Source organism: Hyla sarda, chromosome 4, assembly GCF_029499605.1.
Source record: "Hyla sarda isolate aHylSar1 chromosome 4, aHylSar1.hap1, whole genome shotgun sequence".
Lineage (NCBI taxonomy): Eukaryota > Metazoa > Chordata > Amphibia > Anura > Hylidae > Hyla > Hyla sarda.
In genome coordinates this window covers 106323292-106338188 of record NC_079192.1, presented here as the reverse complement: position 1 = coordinate 106338188, position 14897 = coordinate 106323292, and positions in this window count along the sequence as shown.

The window sequence follows — 14897 nt, the reverse complement described above, 5'->3', positions numbered from 1 at the left end:
TTATAGGGGTCAGAAGATGACATTTTTAAACATATAAATTTTCCTGCATGTAGTTATGATTTTTTCCAGAAGTGTGACAAAATCAAACCTATATAAGTAGGGTATCATTTTAACCATATGGACCTACAGAATAATGATAAGGTGTAATTTGTACCGAATTATGCACTGAGTAGAAACGGAAGCCCCCAAAAGTTACAAAATGGCTGGTTTTTTTCGATTATGTCGCACAATGATTTTTTTTTCCGTTTCACCGTGCATTTTTGGGTAAAATGACTAATGTCACTGCAAATTAGAATTGGCGACGCAAACAATAAGCCATAATATGGATTTTTAGGTGGAAAATTGAAAGGGTTATAATTTTTAAAAGGTAAGGAGGAAAAAACTAAAGTGCAAAAACGGAAAAACCCTGAGTCCTTAAGGGGTTACGGTAACTATTTAACAAAGTAGACCTACTTAATTAATAAGCGGGCCACGGAAAAATTATCAAACATTTACCGGTAATTTGTCTTTTTTATGATTTCATTCCACCCCACAAATTATTTTTGGAGCTTTCCAATGATGTTATGGCTGTTGGAAGGCAAGGATAAAAATAAACTGAAAAAAAGAAAGAAAATAGTCCGGCCCTTAAAGGGGTATTCTGGCCTTAGACATCTTATCCCCTATCCAAAATCACCCCCGCAATCTCTGTGCAGCTCCCGGCATTCTGTGCCAGGTGCTGCTCCTGAGACGGGGATGTGATGTCACGCCACACCCCCTTCATTCATGTCTATGGGAAGGGGTGTAAAGGCAGGACCCCTGAGATCAGACATCTTATCCCCTATCCTTTGAATAGGGCATAAGATGCCTAAGGCCGGAATACCCTTTTAAGGGGTTGGACTATGGCGGTGACATGTAACCTGTGAGTTTTCTGCTTTCATTGCCCTGAAAAGGTCATTGCCCCATAACCTCTGAGGATGTCAAATAGGGCACTGTAGAGTGTTTTTAACATCAACACAATAGACTGCAGGTGTGTCAGGGTTTCAGTTTACATACAGTGTACCCTTTCGAAGCGATTACTGAAACATAGAGATCTAATAAGAATAATTTAGATTAATTAGAAGTGTGCTGGGTTTTTATCCCCTTCCCTTTTCCTCTTTTTGGCTCATATTATTTGCAACACTATTAAAAGTTATGTTTTATTCATAATAATACAAAGTTTGGGCACCACAGGTAAAAATTTGTATTAATGTGCATAAAGAAGCCAAGGAAAGATGGAAAAATCTCCAAAAGGCATCAAATTACAGATTAGACATTCTTATAATATGTCAACAAAAGTTAGATTTTATTTCCATCATTTACACTTTCAAAATAACAGAAAATAAAAAAATGGCGTCTGCCAAAGTTTGGGCACCCTGCAGAGTTAATATCTTGTACTGCCCCCTTTGGCAAGTATCATAGCTTGTAATCGCTTTTTGTAGCCAGCCAAGAGTTTCAATTCTTGTTTGAGGTATCTTTGCCCATTCTTCCTTACAAAAGTCTTCCAGTTCTTTGAGATTTCTGGGCTGTCTGTCAGGCACTGCTCTTTTAAGGTCTATCCATAGATTTTCAATTATGTTGAGGTCAGGAGATTGTGAAGGCCATGGCAAAAACCTTCAGTTTACGCGTCTTGATGTAATCCCCTGTGGATTTGTAGAAGCCATCCTCTCTTTAACTTCAGCTTTTTCACAGATGGCATCAAGTTAGCATCCAAAAGTTGCTGACATTTTATTGAATCCATTTTTCCTTCTACTCGTGAGATGTTCCCTGTGCCACTGGCTGCAATATAACCCCAAAGCATGATTGATCCACCCCGTGCTTAACAGTTGAACAGAGGTTCATTTAATTAAATTCTGTTCCCCTTCTCCAAACGTACCTTTGCTCATTCCAGCCAAAAAGTTCAATTTTAACCTCATCGGTCCACAGAACGTTTCCAAAATGCATCAGGCTTGGTTATATGTTCATTTGAAAGTTCAAACGCTGATTTTTGTGATGAAGACGTAGAAGAGGTTTTCTTCTGCTGACTCTTCCATGAATACCATATTTGTACAAGTATCTCTTTATAGTGGAATAGTGTACCACAACTCCAGTGTCTGCAAGATCTTTCTGGAGGGATTGTGCAGTCAAACGTGGGTTTTGAAGAGTTTTTCTCACAATCCTGCGAGCTGCTCTGTCTGATATTTTTATGGTCTTCCAGATCTTGCTTTAACTTCCACTGTTCCTGATGACTGCCATTTCTTAATTACATTCCAAACAGAGGATGTTGACATCTGAAAACATTTTGCTATCTTCTTATAGCCTTCTCCAGCTTTGTGAGCGTCAACTATTTCAGTTTCAGATTTCTAGACAACTGCTTAGAAGAACACATGCTGATTGTTGGGGCAAGGTCAGTAGTGTTGAGCGGCATAGGCCATATTCGAATTCGCGAATATTCGCGAATATATGGACGAATATTCATCATATATTCGCGAATATTCGCATATTCGTAATATTCTCGTTTTATTTTCGCATATACGAAAATCGCGTATGCGAAAATTTACATATGCGGAAATTAGCATATACAAAAATTAGCATAAGCAAAAATTCGCAAATGCGAACATTAGCATATGCAAATTTTCGCATATGCGAAAATTCACACACCGGTATCACACAGTAGTATTAAAGCCTTCTTTACACCACACAAGCTGGAAGCAGAGAGGGATGATCACTGTGATGTGTACTGTGAAAAAAAAACAAAAAAACAAATATTCGTAATTACGAATATATAGTGCTATATTCGTGAACATTCGCAAATTCGCGAATATGCGATATTCGCGAATAAAATTCGAATTGCAAATATTCGTGAGCAACACTAAAGGTCAGATGAGTCTGGGCATTTAAAACCTTTGAGATTGACATCACCTGGTCTTCCCAGATGATGACTGAGAACAATCCATGACACTGGCAAGTCTCAGCTTTGCAAAGGGGCCAGTGCATGCTATAAATTCTGCAGGTTGCCCAAACTTTGGCAGACGCCATTTTTTTTATTTTCTGTTATTTTGAAAGTGTAAATGATGGAAATAAAATCTAACTTTTGTTGACATATTATAAGAATGTCTATTCTGTAATTTGATGCATTTTGGAGATTTTTCAATCTTTCCTTGGCTTCTATATGCACATTAATACATTTTTTTTTACCTGGGGAGCCCAAACTTTTGATCCCCACTGTATTGGGGAAAATAAGTGGATTTGTATACTCTGTCATTGACAGAGTTGGTATGATTTATAACCCCACTTGGGTCTATTTTGTGAGCCTTTGATTCCTGAAAGCTTGCTTATTTAAAATACTGTTAGTCCAATAAAAAAGATATGACAAGATTCTGCAACATTCTATGATTTTGCATATATATATATATATATATATATATATACAGAAAATGATTGTCAATTGTTGCTCACTTGCCTCCTACCTTCTAGTAACATAAGTCTATCTTGCAGTTTGTCACCACAGCAATATCATTCCTTGTGACTGAGGCGTGAGGTCAATGGAAGAATGGTGATCTCTTAGAAGTGAAGGTGATTCTTTCCAGCTATGTAAGGCTACATTACTCTCCATGTTATCTGAGTGGCATGACACAGACACAGCTTAATTTACCAGCTCTGTCAATTTGACACTTCTCTCCATAGTGTACACATCATTTTTGGAACCTTAAGATCTCAGCACTAGTTTGTTTTTCCCCAAGTGATATTAAGTATTGAGAATCATCTGAAGAGTGTCATCCTATCTTCCAGGGCCACTTTGTCTGCACTATTTAAAGTACTGGCACCATCGAGTAGCAGCTAATACTGATGCAGCCCGTTCCCATTCATATTTATTTATAAATTCTCAGGACTGCCATGTTCACTTCAGAAATGATAGTCACACCTAATAAAAAGAAGAGATCATGTTATTGTGCAAGGTATTATCCCTGTAAGAATTCAGTCAATTTTGGCCTTGAGGACAGAGCCAATTTTCTTTTTAGCGTTTATGTCTTTTCCTCCTTGCCTTATCAGACTTACAACAGTTTTATTTATCCATCCACAAACCCATATGAAGCCTTGTTTTTGGCACCACTAATTGTATTTTGTAAAAAAAAAATAAAAAAATAAAAAGAAATATATATATATATATACACACACTGCTCAAAAAAATAAAGGGAACACAAAGTTAACACATCCTACATGAATGAATGAATGAACTAATCATATGAAATACTTTCATCTTTATATAGTTGAATGTGCTGACAACAAAATCACACAAAAATTATCAATGGAAATCAAATTTATCAACCCATGAAGGTCTGGATATGAAGTCACACTCAAAATAAAAGTGGAAAACGGCACTACAGGCTGATCCAACTTTGATGTAATGTCCTTATCCCCTTAACGATGCAGGACGTATATTTAGGTCCTGCGCCGGCTCCTACGATATGAAGCGGGATCGCGCCACGATCCCGCATCATATCGCGCCGGTCCCGGCACTCATCAACGGCCGGGACCCGCGGCTAATACCACACATCGCCGGTCGCGGCGATGTGCGGTATTAACCCTTTAGAAGCGGCGGTCAAAGCTGACCGCCGCTTCTAAAGTGAAAGTGACCCGGCTCAGTCGGGCTGTTGGGACCGCTGCTGTGAAATCGCGGCGTCCCGAACAGCTTACAGGACACCGGGAGGGCCCTTACCTGCCTCCTCGGTCTCCGAACGACGAATCACTGCTCCGTGCCTGAGATCCAGGCAGGAGCAGTCAAGCGCCGATAACACTGATCACAGGCGTGTTAATACACGCCAGTGATCTGTGCAAGAGATCAGTGTGTGCAGTGTTATAGGTCCCTATGGGACCTATAACACTGCAAACAAAAGTAAAAAAAAAAGTGTTAATAAAGGTAATTTAACCCCTTCCCTAATAAAAGTTTGAATCACCCGCCTTTTCCCATAAAAAAAATAAAACCGTGTAAAAAAAAAAAACATATGTGGTATCGCCGCGTGCGTAAATGTCCGAACTATAAAAATATATCATTAATTAAACCGCACGGTCAATGGCGTACGCGCAAAAAAATTCCAAAGTCAAAAAAAGTGTATTTTTGGTCACTTTTTATACCATAAAAAAATTAATAAAAAGTGATCAAAAAGTCAGATCAAAACAAACATCATACCGATAAAAACTTCAGATCACGGCGCAAAAAATGAGTCCTCATACCGCCCTGTACATGGAAAAATAAAAAAGTTATAGGGGTCAGAAAATGACATTTTTAAACGTATAAATTTTCCTGCATGTAGTTATGATTTTTTTCCAGAAGTACTACAAAATCAAACCTATATAAGTAGGGTATCATTTTAACCGTATGGACCTACAGAATAATGATAAGGTGTAATTTTTACCGAAATATGCACTGCGTAGAAACGGAAGCCCCCAAAATTTGCAAAATTGCATTTTTTCTTCGATTTTGTCGCACAATGATTTTTTTTCCATTTTGCCGTGAATTTTTGGGTAAAATGACTAATGTCACTGCAAAGTAGAATTGGTGACGCAAAAAATAAGCCATTATATGGATTTTTATGTGGAAAATTGAAAGGGTTATGATTTTTAAAAGGTAAGGAGGAAAAAACGAAAGTGCAAAAACTGAAAAACCCTGAGTCCTTAAGGGGTTAAAACAAGTCAAAATGAGGCTCAGTAGTGTGTGTGGCCTCCACGTGCCCGTATGACCTCCCTACAATGCCTGGGCATGCTCCTGATGAGGTGGCAGATGTTCTCCTGTGGGATGTCCTCCCAGATCTGGACTAAAGCATCCACCAACTCCTGGACTGTCTGAGGTGCAACGTGGTGTTGGTGGATGGAGCGAGACATGATGTCCCAGATGTGCTCAATTGGATTCAGGTCTGGGGAACAGGCGGGCCAGTCCCTAGCATCAATGCCTTTCTCTTGCAGGAATGGCTGACACACTCCAGCCACATGGGGTTTAGCATTGTCTTTCTTTAGGAGGAACCCAGGGCCAACCGCACCAACATATGGTCTCCCAAGTGGTCTGAGGATTTCATCTCGGTACCTAATGGCAGTCAGGCTACCTCCAGCAAGCACATGGAAGGCTGTGCGGCCCCCCCACAAAATGCCACCCCACACCATTACTGACCCACCGCCAAACCGGTCATGCAGGAGGATGTTGCAGGCAGCACAACGTTCTCCACGGTTTCTGCAGACTCTGTCACATCTGTCACATGTGCTTAGTGTGAACCTGCTTTCATCTTTGAAGAGCACAGGGCACCAGTGCCGAATTTGCCAATCTTGGTGTTCTTTGGCAAATGCCAAATTTCCTGCACAGTGTTGGGCTGTAAGCACAACCCCCACCTGTGGATGTCGGGCTCATAATCCCCCTCATGGAGTCTGTTTATGACCATTTGAGTTGACACATGCACATTTGTGGCCTGCTGGAGGTCATTTTGCTGGGCTCTGGCAGTGCTCCTCCTGCTCCTCCTTGCACAAAGGTGGAGGTAGTGGTCCTGCTGCTGGGTTGTTGCCCTCCTACGGCCTCCTCCACATCTCTTGATGTACTGGCCTGTCGCCTGGTAGCGCCTTTATGCTCTGGACACTACGCTGACAGACACAGCAAACCTACTTGACACTGCTAACATTGATGTCCATCCTGGATGAGCTGCCCTACCTTAGCCACTTGTGTGGGTTGTAGACTCCGTCTCATGCTACCACTAGAGTAAAAGCACCGCCAGCATTTAAAAGTGACCGAAACATCAGTCAGGAAGCATAGGAACTGAGAAGTGGTCTGCAGAACCACTCCTTTAATGGGGGTGTCTTGCTAATTTCCTATAATTTCCACCTGTTGTCTGTTCCATTTGCACAACAGCATGTGAAATTGATAGTCAATCAGTCAATCACCGGAGTGGACAGTGTGATTTCACAGAAGAGTGATTGACTTGGAGTTACATTGTGTTCTTTAAGTCTTCCCTTTATTTTTTTTGAGCAGTGTATATATAATTTGTGGGGGAAAGTGAAAAGAAACCGCAATTTTACAACTTTTTGGGGGAACATTTTAACGTTATTTTGTGGGTCAGTACAAATAAAACGTTACCCATGTGTTCATGCTTTTCTATCATTCTACTTTTTTTTTTTAAAGTCAAAGTTTTTCAACAAAATGCTTAGAATTGCCATATTCTAAACCCCTATGGGAGACATTTATCAAGGTACCGTATATCCCGGCGTATAAGACGACTTTTTAACCCTGAATTTTCATCTGAAAAGTCGGGGGTCGTCTTATACGCCGGGTATTGAGGTCCGGGATAGGAAAACTTCTGATTATCTGCCTGGGCGGCCTCCCGTGTGTGGCTGCAGGCGGGGGTCGGCCAGAGCAAGTAAAAACTAATACTGTATACTAAAAACCAGGGGGCCTCCAGCTGTTGTGAAACTACAACTCCCAGCACGGCAAAGGCTGTCCGGCCATGCTGGGAGTTGTAGTTTTACAACAGCTAGAGGCCCCCTGGTTTTTAGTATACAGTATTAGTTTTTACTTGCTCTGGCCGGCCCCCGCCTGCAGTCACACACTGGAGCCGGCCTGGGCAGATAATCATAGGTATTCCTATGCCGGAAATCCCTGTGTCCCGAAAAATCTTTTCGGGACATACGGATATCCGCCGGTCACTTACCATTCCCCGGCGGTGCGTGTCTTCCTGCGATCCTCCTTCGGTCCTCCTGCGGTCCGGTCCACCGTCTCTATGGTTGTATGCACGGGACGTCAGTGACATCCCATGCCTACAACCATAGAGGCAGAGGAGCGCAGGACCAGGAGGACCGCAGGAGGACGCGCGCCGACCGGGGCCTGGTGTGTGACCGGCCGTGCTATCTTAAGTGATCTGGTCACCGCTCCCCGGTCCCGGCACCTACTGCTATTGTCCATAGGCCATAGCAGTAGATGGTGACCCGTGCCGGAGGAGCGGTGATCGGAACACTGTGGGGGCAGACCAGTACAGACATACAGCCTGCAGCCATACACTGTATATGGCTGGAAGCTGTATGTCTGTTGGGGGGAGCTGCCAATCTAATGTGGGGGGAGCTGCCTACTATTGTGAGGGGAGCTGCCTACAAATGTGGGGGGAGCTGCCTACAAATGTGGGGGGAGCTGCCTACAAATGTGGGGGGAGCTGCCTACTATTGTGGGGGAACTGTTGACCTAATGTGGGGGGATTGCCTACAAATGTGGGGGGAGCTGGGAACTATTGTGGGGAAACTGCTCACCTAATGTGGGGGGAGCTGCCTACAAATGTGGGGGGAGCTGCCTACAAATGTGGGGGAGCTGCTACTAATGTGGGGGAGCTGCCTACTAATGTGGGGTAACTGCTGACCTAATGTGGGGTAACTTCCGACCTATTGTGGGGGAACTGCCGTCCTAATGTGGGGGAATTGCCTACAAATATGTGGGGAGTTGCCTACTATTGTGGGGGAACTGCTGACCTAATGTGGGGGGAGCTGCCTACAAATGTAGGGGGAGCTGCCTACTATTGTGGGGGAACTGCTGACCTAATGTGGGGGGAGCTGCCTACAAATGTGGGGGAGTTGCCTAATGTGGAACTACAAGATACCGTACATAGCGGTAGGAGGGGTAGTCTTATATGGCGAGTGTATCCCAAACTCTATATTTTAACTGTAAAAGTTGGGGGTCGACTTATACACCAAGTCGTCTTATACGCAGGCATATACGGTATTTAGTGCCTTTTTTTTTGCTTACAAAGGTGACACAAAAAGTCGCACTTGCACCTTTTTTTGTGCGACTTTTGTGGGCAAGCAAAAAGTTACAAACAGCCTTATCTAAGCAAATTTCAGTTTTCACTTTGCAGTGGTCAGGTATTTATGATGTGCGATAATCACATGTAGGCAAAAAAATGTTGCAAACCCCTTCAAAAAGTCCCAAGCCTGCTCCAGTTCTGACCTGGGAGTACAAAACTCCCGTACGTGAGCAAATTTAAAAAGTTGCCACCGCTCATCTCTCCTTCCCTACGCTGCTCATCTCTCCTCCGCCACTGCCGCTCTTCTCTCCTCTGCTGCCACCACCGCTCATCTCCCCCCCGCCGCCGCTCATCTCCCCCCCTGCTGCTCATCTACCCCACAACCACTCCTCATCTCCCCTGCTGCTGCTCATCTCCCCCCTGCCGCCGCTCATTTCCCCCACACCGCTGCTCATTTCCCCCCCACCGCCACTCATCTACCCCCCGCCACCGCTCATCTCATCCCCACCGCCGCTCATCTCCCCGCCGCGGGGGGAGATGAGCAGTGGCCGGGACAGGTGAGCGGCGGTGGGGGAGAGTTGGGTGGCGGCGGGGGACAAATTATTCCCGGCCTGGGCTGTGATTGGCTGGTCCGTCTCAGCCAATCACAGCACAGGCCGGGAAATATGAAATTACAGTGTAGTTTCATATATCTGAGAGATGGCCGGCTCCGATCCTCGGCCACCCTCCCGCCCGCAACTACCATCCATTGCAACTACAACTCCCAGCATGTCCTCACTGAAAGGGCATGCTGGGAGTTACAGTCCTGTAACAGCTCAGATAGCCGGTGGGTGGGAGATGTGGAGAGTGGAATGAGCAAACGGGGGGAGGAGAGCAGCGGGGGACATGAGCGGAGGGTGGGGGAGATAATGGGCCGGGGCAGCGGAGCCGGTTGGCTCCCGGAAATACTAAACTACACTGCAATTTCATATTTCCCGGAAAATATAAAATTACAGTGCAGTGTAGTTTCATATTCCTGGGAGCCGGCTGGCTCTGCAATCCAGCCACCCGCCTGCAACTACCACTGGCCCGCTAGGACATGCTGGGAGTTGTATTCTTAAAACAGTTAGTGGGCAGGTTGTAGGTTCGGGCGGGTGGCCAGTGAGTGACTGGTGTCTCCGGCTGTTGGTAAACTACAATTCCCATGACAGGAGTTATAGAACGGGTGCCTCCAGCTGTTGCTAAACTACAACTCCCATGACGGGAGTTGTAGTTTAGGAACAGGGTGACTCCAGCTGTTGCTAAATTACAAATTACAAAGGCTGTCTGGAAATTATGGGAGTTGTGGTTTAGCCACAGCTAGAGGCTTCCTGTTGAAACAGCTGGTTTATGGCCGTATTCCCTAAGGGAAGGCACCATAAATGTACTAACCAATTTTCCGTGTTTTTTTTCTTCTCATTTCAGATCCGTGTATGCAGAGGACTTCTTCAGAATCAGTGGACTACATCAATGACCAGCGTTTTTTTGTTTAAAATTAATAAAATAGTTAACAAGGGCTTGTGGGGGAGTGTTATGTCGAATAAACGTTTTAAAAAGTGTTTTATTTTATTTTATTTACGTTACAGGCTTATTAGTGGAAGCTGTCTGATAAAAAGGGTCCTTTACTAAGTCAGGCTTAGCATTAGCCACAAAAACAGATAGGGCCAACCCCCAAGTATTACCCCATTACCCACCGCCACAGGGGTGCCAGGAAGAACTGGTACCAACATGCCTGGAGCATCAAAAATTGTGCTCCTGGGCCTAGACAGTAACAGGCTGGCATTATTTAGGCTGGGGAGGGCCAGTAACAATGGTCCTCGCCCACCCTGGTAATGTCAGGCAGTTGCTGCTTGGTTGGTATTTGGCTGAGAATAAAATACGGGGAACCCTATGCATTTTTTTTATTATTATTTATGCAAAATATGTTTGGGGGTTGCCCATATTTAAATTCTCAGCCAGATACCAACCAAGCAGCAACAGCCTGATGTTACCAGGGTGGGCGAGGACCATTGTTCCTGGCCCTCCCCAGCCTAAATAATTCCAGCCTGTTACTTCCTAGGCCCATGAGTGCCATTTTTAAAGCTTTGGGCCTGTTGGTGCCAGCTCTTTCCGGCACCTCTGTGGCGGTGGGTACCGAGTAGTAATTAGGGGTTAGCACTAGCTGTTTTTTTGGCTAACGCTAAGCCCCGGCTTAGTAATGGATTCTGTCTTAGTGACAGCTTCCACTACTAAGACTGTAATGTAAATAAAAAAATTTAAAAAAATCACTTTTTAAAAACTTTTATTCCAAAAAAGACTCCCCCATAAGCCCTTGTTAACCATTTTATTTTTATTTTTTATTTTTTAAATGCTGGTCATTGACGTAGTCTACTGAATCTGAAGGAGTCCTCAGCATACACAGATCTGAAATTATAGGAAAAAAACACGGACATCCATGATGCCCTCCCTTAGGAAAACGCCCATAAACCAGCATTTCCAAACAGGGAGCCTCTAGCTGTAGCTAAACTAAAACCCCCATCATTTCCAGACAGCCTTTGGCAGTAAAGGGAGGCAGAAACATTGCATGATGTACTTTTCCTCCTGCTATTCTCCCCAGGTTCCCCCACGGAAGTCATACTGTTGTGTCACAATGGCAGTGTGAAAGAAGCCTAAGTTTGATATAATTTCAACTGTATGGACATACAGAATACATATAATGTGTCATTTTTACCAAAAAGTATACTGGGTTGAAATGGAAGGTCCTAAAAGTTACAAAATGGCATTTTTTCCATTTTTGTCCCACAAATATATATTTTTTTTGTTTTGCCATAGATCTTGTGGTGAAATTATTGATGTCATAACAAATTGGTGGTGCAAAAAACAAGGCCTTATATGTAAGGTGAAAAATTGAAAGCATTATGATTTTAAGAAGGTGAGGAGAAAAAAAAAATTTCAAAAATAAAAAACCCTGTGTCCTAAAGGGGTACAATATATATATATATATATATATATATATATATATATATATATATATATATATATATATATAGGAATATGCAAAGCAGCTCATTACACCACCTTATTCAGGTAGTGTTCCCTGTTATCAGCTTAGCTCCTGTTAAGGAATATGAAAAGCTAATCGGGATTTATGCCAAGCCAGACTACTTCCCAAAAGGAAAGTTTCTACCCATCTGCAGACAGCTGTTTCGTGGTTTTTGCCACTCGTCAGTACAGAGCAGGGTGATCTGGCATATCACATTTTTTACAGAGGAGAGGATGTGGGGTTACAAAGTGGTATTCTGGAGTCATTTATTGTTTTTTGCTTATGTGTGCTAAAAAAAATAGTATTCAAATGGGATTTATTGTTTTTTTCTTTTGTAAGGAAAATTTATCAACCCCCTGTGATAGTATGATAATGTCACACATAAGCAAAAACCAAAGCAAGCAAAAAATGCCTACATAATTTGCTTACCAAAGCAACAATGATAAATGTCCCCATATTACTTTTATTCCCCTTATATGTAATTGTATGACGGCTAATTTTTCGTACTGTGATCAGTAGTTTTCATCAGTACCAATTTTGCATTTATGTGACTTTTTGATGGCTTTTTATAAAAAAAAATTCTGAAATGGGATGTGACAAAAAATATGCAATTCTGGCATTTGGTATTTTTAACATTTACTTTTACATTTTTACAGGATCATTTACTTTATATTTTAATAGTTCTAACATTTATGCACACAGCGATACTGAATATGTTTTTTTCTTTATTTTTTTAAATGGGAAAAGGGGAGTTACACGTTATGAATATACATGTTTGAACATTTTGTACATAAGTTTAGTCCTATGCTTTTGTATAGCATTGATTAGTATTATAAGCACTCAACTTATGCCGCCTGATTCTGCCAGACTGTATAAGCAGCGAAGACTTATTAGGCACGGAGGTATGTAGCAGGCCCGAGACACAATTTTAACTAATTTAATGATGCATGATGATGCTGATGTTGTGGCGACATAATGCCTCTATTGAACATTGCAAGTGGACAAGGTTTTACCCATATGGGAGGATTAGGAAAAACACCTGCCCCCTCCCATGTCAGAACAGTATACTTCCAAGAAGGCCAAGGAGCGTAAGTGCAACAGAATAGGTAGGACTTTTTCTGCTTGACGGACACTCTCTAAAGGTACTATTCAATGAAAACTAGAGTTTATTTAATGTATTCACTGTTAGCTACATTTTCAAAACATTAAAGATCCCTTCAAAAGATATTTAAAAATGGCTTTACCAATAATGTGTATGCTCTTTGGTCTCTCTCTCCCTCTTCTCTCTATATGATATAGTTTAAAAACACATAAATACCTAGGATGTTTTGCTTTATTTAATATTAAAAATTTACAATATAATGAGTTATGAAATGCAAAAACCTATTTTTAGGATTCCCCAAAACAAATTTGTGTCTTTCTTTTGTCTTTCTAGTACACATACAGTTAAGCTCAGACATCAATGTACATTGTCAACATGGCTCACTTTCAATCTGTGCTCTGAGGGTGTTAGCTGCAGTCCTGGAGATGTCTGGCTATCTGCTATTCTGCTTGTCACTCTTCACAAGAAGACCACCCAGCAAAGTGCCTGAAGAAATAATACTTCAAGCGCCAAATTTACACAAAATATATAGTCAGTGTGCATCATCCACAACATGAGGAGGACATTTACATACAGAAAACAACATGGTAACAAAGACCATGTTTTGTTATATTTGCTGCTTTCACAAATGTACAGATAATGTTGTAACTCACAACTGTTATTTTTTCTGGTTATATAGGCATGATCAATATATTCAGAATAGCAGTGTACATGTAAAATGGAAATTCATACCTTGAAAATTTATGGCATAACTACAGTATATATTAAATGTCTTATAAGGTTGGGTGTCACATCTCTGCAACTTAGGATCAGGAGAATGAGGGTGAGACACCTTTTCTAGCAGGTGAGGAAACCCATAAATATGTTTTAAAATTTCCAATATTAGAAAGACTGAACTTACGTTTTTAGTAGTTCATACCTCTAATAATCATAAAAAAAATGTGGGCGCATAAATAAACAGAGGAAAAAGGGGGGGGGGGAACAAGCAGATTTACCAATACATAATACTAAAATATTTAAAACTTTAATGCCATAGAAATTCTATAGAAATTGAACACACTTTGAAGCAGTTTTCTGGGAAAATGTCATCAATGTGCATAGTTGGGGTTCAGCCTTTGAGAAGATTAGCAGATCCAAGGGGCTGTAGCCCTCTGAGAGCAGTGTCCACCTCAACATTTATTTAGGGACAGAGAGCTTTAATTATTGATGAGACAACTTTTGAAAAATTTGATACAGCCAATTTGCCGAAGTTTCCGAAAAAATTTGTTTTGGGTCGAATTTATTCGCGGTGAATCTGTATTAAAAATTACTATTTCTGGCCTACAGAGAGCCTCAATAGGGGTATAGAACAGTTTGCTTTGTTCTAACACGCATATGGAGTGTGCTGGGGTAGTGAAATAATACTGTTATTCAGAATAACATGCAGATTACAAGCATCTCTATTAGAATCACTGACGCAGAGCGTCTGAATGTGGCAGCAGGCAGACCATATGGCGTCAAAATTGAAGAGAGTAAATAGTTTTTTTTATGCAATTTTTATTTAATTAAATTTGAATTTATTTACATTTTTTAGTACCCATTCTGGTGAGCTACCACCTGTTCCAGCCCATGTCTCTCACTGCCTCCGGCCCCTCCCCCCTCCCACTGTCTTACTCTTTTGTGGAACTGCAATGTTTCATTGTGATTGCTCTAACCTTTTTTATTGGATTCTTTTGGTGATTCCACAGCTACTATATGACATCGACGACCATAGGGCTTCAGTCTTGAAAACATTACATCAATTTTTTAAAATAGAAATTTAAGACTTTGAAATTTTAGCTAACACTCCCAAGTTTTAGTGTCTCGAGCCCAGCAGATCTTCAAGGTGTGTTGGCATGGGCATGTCAAGGTATGCCACCATCTGCTGGTTCAGGTCCTGCTCCAGGTCTACCTGCTGCTGATGAGTTGCTTCACTATACAGGTGAAGAAAGGTACTCATCAGCGACTGTAGACTCTG